Consider the following 9,038-nt stretch of genomic DNA (forward strand, 5'->3'; position numbering starts at 1 on the left):
TGTCTCATTTTCTGAATAGGCAAATATTACAGGGTTAGGCTAAATAATCTTTATTGTCTTTTCCACCTATAACATGCTAGGGTTCTCTAGTTGCATTATGGCTTTAAATATGTTGTGAGGGCTGTCCCCCCCTCCCATGTCACATGTAGCACAGAGCTTTCATTTTATGACTTGGAGGAAAGCAGAATAGACATTGCTAGTATATTCTCCCCCACCCTTCTCCAAGGGAGATTTTGATGCCTGCCAGTGGAGAAGCAGGAAGTTGGGACCAGGAGCTTGGTTACTCTGCTCTCCTCAGATAAGGGGGTTACTGGGTTAAAATTACATTTATCTTCTTCCTTAAATATTATTAGGCTTGGGGATGTGATTTTTCAGTTTTAGTCTAACTTTTGATCACAGTTTCATTAACTGGGGGTAAGAAGGTCCCTAAGCTTTATACCCAAGACTTGATCTTTTTCCCACCATATCCCAGTTACACAATAAACACACATATAGGAAGCAGCAAATAAAGGCATTCATCCAGTTGGTAGTAAAAACAAATCAGAAAAAGTATGCATATAAGAATATATGCCAGACAATACAAAGTGAAGGAACTCTCCCAATGAGAGTGAGATCACTCAGTTAAACCAAGAGAGAGGGTTCTAGATCTCATTCAAGGGAAAGTTTCACAAAATCTCTAGAGCCTGCTACCTCCTCTCATGTTGTCTTCTTTCCAGAGTCTTTTCCTTCAATAATCTGAAGTGGAGTTGACTTTATCTGTCTTATCTCTCAAAGCTGGAAGCCAGAAGGCCTAAAGTCCAAAACACTCAGTATAAAAACAAAAACAAAAAAACCTGAAGATCTTTCCTCTCTCTGGTTCTCATCAACTCCATCCTGCCCATCATGCAAGCCTGGGGCATTGGTCTCCACTAATAAAGAGAGTCCTATACCAATGGGCTTTGGAAGTAGGGTTATAAATATGTACCATTAACATGCATGCTGTTCATTTTAGCATAAAAAGTCGATCTTACGTAGCTATATAGTTGCCGATGGCAAAATTTAGTGCAACTTTTTTATCTTACTTTGAAAAACCTATTTATTCTGTTATCTAGTCAATAAATTTTTATTAAGCAGCTACCATGTCCTGGGCACTGTGTTAAGCACTAAGCATACAAAGAAAGGCAAAACACAGTCCCTGCCCTCAAAAAGGTCACAGACTAATCAGGGAAGATAACATATAAAAAGAAGGTGAAAAGAAAAGGGAGAAGAGAGAAAAAGTAGGGTGAGGAACATGATAAAATCCAGAAGTACAGCCAGATAGAAAGTGATGAGGGCAAAAAATTATAAGATTTTTGCCTGACCCCCCTCTAAAATTGAGGATCTGGGAGGAACTCTCCCCTGTCCACATTCCACCTTCTCCAAACAGAAGAAGGAAGGGGCCTGAGGGGCACTGGGGATTAAGGAGGTATAAAATTCAGGGTTGATGTGATCTTGTAGGATGAAGAGATTCCAGAGGGAGGGCCTCTATGCTGAGCACTGGGGATAGAAATGCAAGCCAGAAAGAGAGTTCTTACATTTTTCTCAGGGAAGACAAAACATAAAGGAAAACTGGAAGGTAGCATCAAGGTGTGGAAATAGTGTGGAATTGCTATGGAGGCCTGGTAGGTCTAAGCTCACCTAGCACAGGCTTGTGTCCCAAGAGCAGATTCCAAGTTGGAAGCTGGCTGGTGGAGAGAAATGAGGATGATGTGGAATGCCGACAGGAGGAAAGTGAGGGGATAGATGGACTAGGTGACTTGTAAGGGTCCCTTCCCATTCTAAATCTCTGACCCTACTCTTTTAGACCTCTTCCCAGTAGAGGTGCAAATGGTAGATGCATGGCTTCACTGTTGACACCGTTGATTGGAGGCATGATTTCTCTGAAATAAGCTTTATGTCTTCGTAAATAGCTACCAATGCCAAACAACAATATAACAACATGGATTAGAGAAGGTAACAGACACAAGACTTGTGTGAAGCCATACCATACTCCAGAGAACAAAACAAACAACCAAAACAGGCAATGACCATTTACGACACTTGAGAGGTGATGTGGAATTGAGAAAGAGCAGTGATGTGCTGGTGAAGAGGAAAAAAAATGTGCATAGGGCATACTTTCAAGTTCAATCTCCATATTAACTTTCTCCGTCACTTTCTTAATTCTAGATGACCAGAAAAATGAAAAGTTAAGTCCTGATTTGTAGCATTTGCTGATTTCCAAGGTGCAAATGCCATTCTCAAAATTTTACAATCAATTGTATGGACTTGAGCTGCCTCCAGCACAGCCCAGGAGAGGGCAGGGAGTGTAGACAACAGATGATATTAATTCCGACTCAGACTCAATTGTCACGTGACCACCGAGAAAGCCTTTAACTTCTCAGTTTCAGTTTTCTTTTTTTTTTTTTTGGAGGGCAGTTGGGGTTAAGTGACTTGCCCAAGGTCACACAGCTACTGAAAGTGTTAAGTGTCTGAGGCCGAATTTGCCGCCCCCGAGTTTCAGTTTTCTTATCTATAAAATGAGTACGATAATACTTCCCAGTGCTTGTCTTCGTGTGGTCCTGCTTGCCAAAACGAAGTTCAATCCATTCGTGACCCCCGGCCGAAGCAAGAAATGCAAGAGACACTTCAATGCGCCCTCGCACGTCCTGCCCAAGATCATGTAGTCCCCGCTCCCCAAGTTGCTGAGGCAGAAATAAAATGTCCTCTCAATGCCCATCCGGAAGGACGACAAGGTCCAGGTGGTTCGAGGACACTACAAAGGTCAGCAAATTGTCAAGGTAGTTCAGGTTTACAGAAAGAAATACGTCGTCTACACTGAGCAACGTGAAAAAGCTAATGGCACGACTGTCCATGTGGGACTTCACCCTAGTAAGATAGTTATCACCAGACTAAAACTGGACAAAGATTGTAAAAAGATTCTTGAGTGTAATGCCAAATCCCAACAAGTTGGAAAGGAGAAGGGCAATTATAAAGAAGAAACCATTGAAAAGATGCAAGAATAAAATGGTCTGTTGTACAGTTGTAATTAAAAATGAAACTAAAAAAAAATACTTCCCAGTGCTCAACTCAGAGATATTGTAAGTTAAGTGTTTTGTGAAATATAACAAAGTATTACATAGTGATCATCTGTTATTAGTACTTTTCTAGTCCAATTCCTTTTCGGTTTGTAGACTACAGGGGTTCTTAACATGGAATATATAAACTTGTGCATATACATATATACATACGTATATTTGTGTATACATATGTTTGTGTGCTTGTATGCATGTATATAACTTAATCATTGTATTTCATATAATTGGTTTCCTTGGTAATTCTATGTATTTTATTCTTAGCATTTCAAAACATTATTCTGAGAAAGGGTCCATAAGCTTCATTAGACTGCCAAAAGGGTCCATCACATATATATACACACACAAACCCCTGCTATGTGCAAATTCTAAAATTCATGGGGGTATTGAGAAAGATTGTCTCAAATAATGTTATCTTCAGAGCCAGTTTAATGCTAAATAATTACTGAACTGCTTTTTTTAAGTAAAAAAAAATATGTTTGTAAACAGGCTTTCATATTCTTTCCCTTCAGTTTCTAAATCTGCATGTCCCATATTTCCAAGGTAACGTGGAGATTTGGCTGTTAGGTAACTAATACTTCCTCAAAAAAACTCAAAGCTGGATTTTCCACAATCATGAAAATCCCAGCTCACTTCTGCTTCTTGGAGTCTCTGGTTCAATTCAGATGTCATCTTTTGCCTAAAGCCTTTCCATGTCTCCCTGGGTATGAATACTCTCCCTTTTCTCCAAAATTCTTTTTGCACTCCCAACTATAATAAAATGTAAAATCTTTGAAGGCAGAGACTGTTTAATTTTTGTCTTTCTATTCTTAGTTCCTAGATTACTCATTCATTTAACAAGTATTTATTAAATACCAACTATGTACCAGGACATAAAAAGAAACATTGGAATGACAAAGAGAAAAATGAAACAATTCCTGCTGCTAAGGAGTTTACTTTGTATTTGGAGGATGGAATTGGGAGTGGGCAAGAGAATGTGTATACAAAAAAGTGAGCACATGTGTGTGATGTTTGTGTATGTGGTGTGTGTGGTATGTGTGTAGTTTTATAACATATATGTATATGTATGTGTATAACTAATACACTTGTGTACCATATATGTAGATATAATATATGCATGTATGTATATATACATATTACCATGTAGATATATACACATTATATACCATATATACCTGTATTGTGTATTTTTAATATATTAAATATATATAAACTTATATGTGTGTGTACATGTATTGAAATCTCTGATTTGGTCTCAAAGACCAAGGGCATGAGCCACAGGAATTTAGGAGTCAAAATCTAGGCCAATTCCTATGGAGTTTGTAGCCAGCATAGTACTGATGCCCTCAGAACCATGAAGTGAATCTTTCAGAGGAATTTTTGGGAACCCCAGCTGAGTGGAAGGACTCAGCAATGATTCAACCTTTGGACATGAACTTGGTATGATCAGTGATATGTAAGAACTGAGTTATGATCTTCATCCCTCAAACTACCCTAGAGGCTAAGGTAGTCTAGGAAAGGTGCTGTTTTCAAGGTGTTGGGGAAAATGGTTGTATGTTTGTTCCTATTATATGTGTAGCTGTGTAGATGTTTTATTTCATTTGTCCAAGTGGTATCTTTATACCTTTCATGATTTTCCAATGAATTTTCTTTACAGAGTAATTGCTTGGTTATATTCTTTTCCCTAGAGCTTGATGCTTACTGACTCTTTACTCCTAAGTCACCAGCTTCTTTGTCTTTTCCCTTTTAGTCATGCTAGTTTCACTACTGGCCTCTTCCCAAACCCCAAACTAATCTCCTAATGTGAACCACCTTTACCCTATACATTCCTGATCTAAGTGTTCAATTTTGGATAAAGAAAAGAGGAATCAATTACGATGTCAGAGTTAAACTGTTTAGTGATGGCGGTTACATGGGGGATTTCCAGTTGTGAAAAGGCAGGAAAAAAAATCACCAGACACTTTTGGGTTCCCATAACTAGAAAGGTCAAAAGAGAACTTTCTCAATTCCTAAATTTATTCACTAACTACTTAATAATGCTCTCTCCTTGTAAAAGTCACACAGATGGATTCCACTCTTGTCACAAGAGTGCAAAATAATGTGGTCAGTGACTCAACATTACTGACCAAAATCAACCCCTAAGTTTCTTCACTAGTCACAAATAGAATTTTAAAAATAACTTGTGGTTTGTGTTTTGCTGTTTCTCTATTTGTCTTGTTTAATAGTATGTATTTGAAGCAAAAGGAAAAGGGGATGGCTAGATAGTGTCATTGGAAGCAATGAACATAAACTCAGAAAGACTTTAAGAGATGATAGAGAACAGAAGGGCCTGGAGTGCTATGATCCACAGGGTCACAAAGAGTTGGACACAACTGAACAACAACAAAAAAGCTAGGTAGGGTCAAGATCTATACCTTGTACATCTTCATCTATAATCTTTAGTTTAGCTTGAAATCAGATTGGACCAGGGCAGGGGGGTGGAGGGGTGGAGTCAAGATGGTGGAGTAGAAACAGGACTTCCTCAGGGCTCCAGCTTCTACCTCCCCCAATTCATGTAAAAAAATGAACAAACTTGGGAGCTACAGAACCCACAAAATGACACAGAGAAGCTAACCTCCTGCTGAGGACAGCCCAGCAGGCTGGCAACAAGTGGCCAGAACAGTGCTCTGGGAGCCAGCCCTGCCCCAGCCTTAGGTTTTAGCCTCAGGGCCACCTGACCAGCTGCCAGCTGGAGGGACTTCAGATCACCAGTAGCTGTGGTGGTTTCCACAATTATCAATCCATAGATACCAAGGACAAAGTGAGAGGTCAGTGCAGTGTGGATTTTGGGATCCAGTAGTTTGGGAGTGCAATCTGGCCTTTATACCCTGGAGGGAGAAGCTGCTGAGGTATTGTGGCTGTGCAGCTTTAGCTCCTGGCCTGCAGATTGCAGGGGGACCAAGCGACCAGTCTGAGAGGTAATCACTCTTGTTTTAACCTTCTTGGATCTGGATTGCTGTCTAGAGTGGAGGTCTTGGGGTGTGTGACCAGCTTGCCAGAGCATGTGGAGGCTTCAGAGAAGGCACCCAACTAATACCTTTGGCAGCTGAGAAAACCCAAGCATTTGGTATAAAGCTCTCCTGTCTGATAGCAGAGTCCTACTGTGGCAAAAAGTCCAAAAGTCAAGTAATTGAGTGGCAACATGAGCAAATGAGGGAAGCAGAGCAAACAGAGGAATCCAATTTTGGGGACAAAAAGGATCAAAACATGGAACAGGAGGAAGACAGCAAAGTCATAACTCCTGCACCAAAAGCTTCCAAGAAAAAATGAGTTGGTTACAGGCTATAGAGGAGCTTATAAAGGATTTTGAAAATGAAATATAATCTTGAGTTTACTTATTATTTTTACTAATTAGAGTAATTCATGCATATTGCTGAAGGTTTATTTATTGTATTTATAATTAAAGTATTTCAACAGATAAATATCTATAGATGGAGGATGGAATTGGTAGAGGAGGAAAGAATATGTATACAAAAAAGTGGATACAAATATATATATATATATATATATATATATACTTTTATGATGCATGTATGTGTATAACCAATATATCTGTGTGTTATATATAGATATATAATATATGCATGTATGTGTATATACCATAAAAATATCTATAGATCAGTCACAGATAATGATTAAGGCACAGTTTATATATTCCACTGGGCTTTGTGCAATGATGAGAGGAAGATCTTTCTCACTCCTGCTCTGTATGTTGGGTTTATAATATGTGTTTTATATATATATAGGAGGACATGAATAAAAATTATGTAAGATGGGTAGTTATGGATAGGTAGAATTTGCAGACTTGAAGAATTTACATATGAATGAAATCACAAATACATTGGAATATTGAAACATTAAATATAATTGTTTTCTATGAAAGTATAATAATTTTCTTATTTATGATTAATTGCTCTGTATTATGGATATTGCATGCCTATGTATGAATATGTATGTACTTGAAGGCAAAAGGAAAAGGGAATGGCAGAGGATGAGATGGATAGATAGTGTCATGGAAGCAATGAACATAAACTCAAAAAGACTTTAAGAGATAGTAGAGGGGCAGCCAGGTAGCACAGCGAGTAAGAGCACCAGCTCCAGTGTTGGGATGACCTGGAGATCGAATCCTGGGCTCAGACACTCAGCACCACACCCAGAAATAGCTGGCCATGTAACCTTGAGCAAGTTACTTAACCCCGATTGCTTTAAAAAAAAAGAGAGAGAGATAGTAGAGGACAGAAGGGCCTGGAGTGCTATGATCCATGGGGTCATAACGAGTTGGACACAATTGAACAACAACAAAAAAGTTATGTAGCTATGCCTATGCCCTGTCCTGCAAATAACTAAGGCATATTGTCACTGAAGAGCCCTGATGGGAAATGCTTTACAGAGTGCTATGTATATTGAATATATTGTTAATGTTCATTGTTTAATTTGTTTTCAGTGGTGCTTTTGATTGGTTGGTTATCTGGGATGGCAAGAAAATCACTTATCATTTAAAGGGCATATGCACAAGTTTTAATCTTACTCCAGCTTTTATAAGGAATTTAAAAAATGTTTCAGCCCAGGGAAGGAATGTAGCCCTACCTTCATCCAAGTGAGCTCAGGAGAGTTTCCTGAAGGACAGCACTGTGCTACATAGACAAGAGATATGTGAATCTTGACTTTGATGAGAGAATTCTAAGTATGATGTTGCATAGCTGTGTAAGAAATGTACCTCTACTTGGTCTGGAGAACCTTAGGAGGGATTTGTGGAGAAAGGACCCCTTGGGAGATTGATGTTGCTTCTGTTACTTACTAGTAACTTGGTAAAACTAGATGATCTCTAAGGTCCCTTTCAGTTTTAACTCCTGAAGTCATTCAGTAACAGTGGAAACCATTTTTTAAGATGTGAAGAACATAAACCATAAGCCACATTTGATTCAGTATATATGTTTCATATGCTTCTCAAGGGATTAAAATTAGATATACCCAGATTCTCATTCAAAACTGTTTCATAGGTCAAAGATATTTTATCATGAATGTTATTTTTTTTCCAGAACATCATGGGGTTGCCAAGGGATATGTCCTACTATGTAAATAGATTCATGAGTCATTTGCCTCTTTCTTATTACTTTTACACATAATTCATTTGTTAGAAACTTCATCGTCTCAATTCATCTTCTGGTTTATCTAGAAAAGCTATAAATTCATGTAAACAGGGGTGATTTAAACAGCAAAGGAATTAAGAACAGCCAGTCATTTTTTCCTGGCATAGACATTAAAAAAGAAGAAAAACAATATGAAGTTTAGAAATAGGAGGGACAGGTGGCAGAAGACTTCCTAGTTAAGGCCCAGTAGATAAGTTATGGGAAGCTTACTTAACCCCAAATATAATATAAAGGACTTTCATCACAACAACATTGTAGACAGTATAACTATTGTGACGTCCATTTTGATAAGCAATTCAAGACTTACAAATACCAAATCCCTTGTCAAAATTCGTATAGTACATTAAAGACCTGAAATTTGAACTCAGGTCTTCTGACTCTAAGACCAAACTCCTTCTACATGATATTTGCCCACAAAAGAGTTTCCCTAGGAGTCCTGCAAGTGAACAATGTTTGAGCTGACATGACTTTTTCAGTCTATTTTTAAGTAGACAGCGACAGGGAAATATCTGAATTTAAAATTACATTCATAATGGATTTAAATGATTATATGAGCACTCCAAAGCTTCCTTTAGTGTGATCTTTTCTTATTTCCAGCATCAACAAAATAACATTTGAAAAAAAATGACTGCATCAAAAAGATATGACTCTAGTTGAAATCTGTCTTTCTTTGGACCACAGTTGATTCAATTCAGTCCATCTGTTTATCAAATAATTATTAAGTACTTTGTATGTATAAAGCAAGAATAGGCATTGGGAG

General features: G+C 38.2%; 1 pseudogene; it reads left to right on the top strand.

The window, feature by feature from the left end:
- The first annotated feature begins 2,534 nt into the window (after positions 1 to 2,534).
- Positions 2,535 to 3,418, top strand: LOC138174678 (large ribosomal subunit protein uL24 pseudogene; annotated as a pseudogene).
- Positions 3,419 to 9,038: the final 5,620 nt, after the last annotated feature.

This window comes from Petaurus breviceps, unplaced genomic scaffold, assembly GCF_028583685.1.
Source record: "Petaurus breviceps papuanus isolate PSGF00001 unplaced genomic scaffold, PetGlider_PUasm1.0 76, whole genome shotgun sequence".
Taxonomy (NCBI): Eukaryota; Metazoa; Chordata; class Mammalia; order Diprotodontia; family Petauridae; genus Petaurus; species Petaurus breviceps.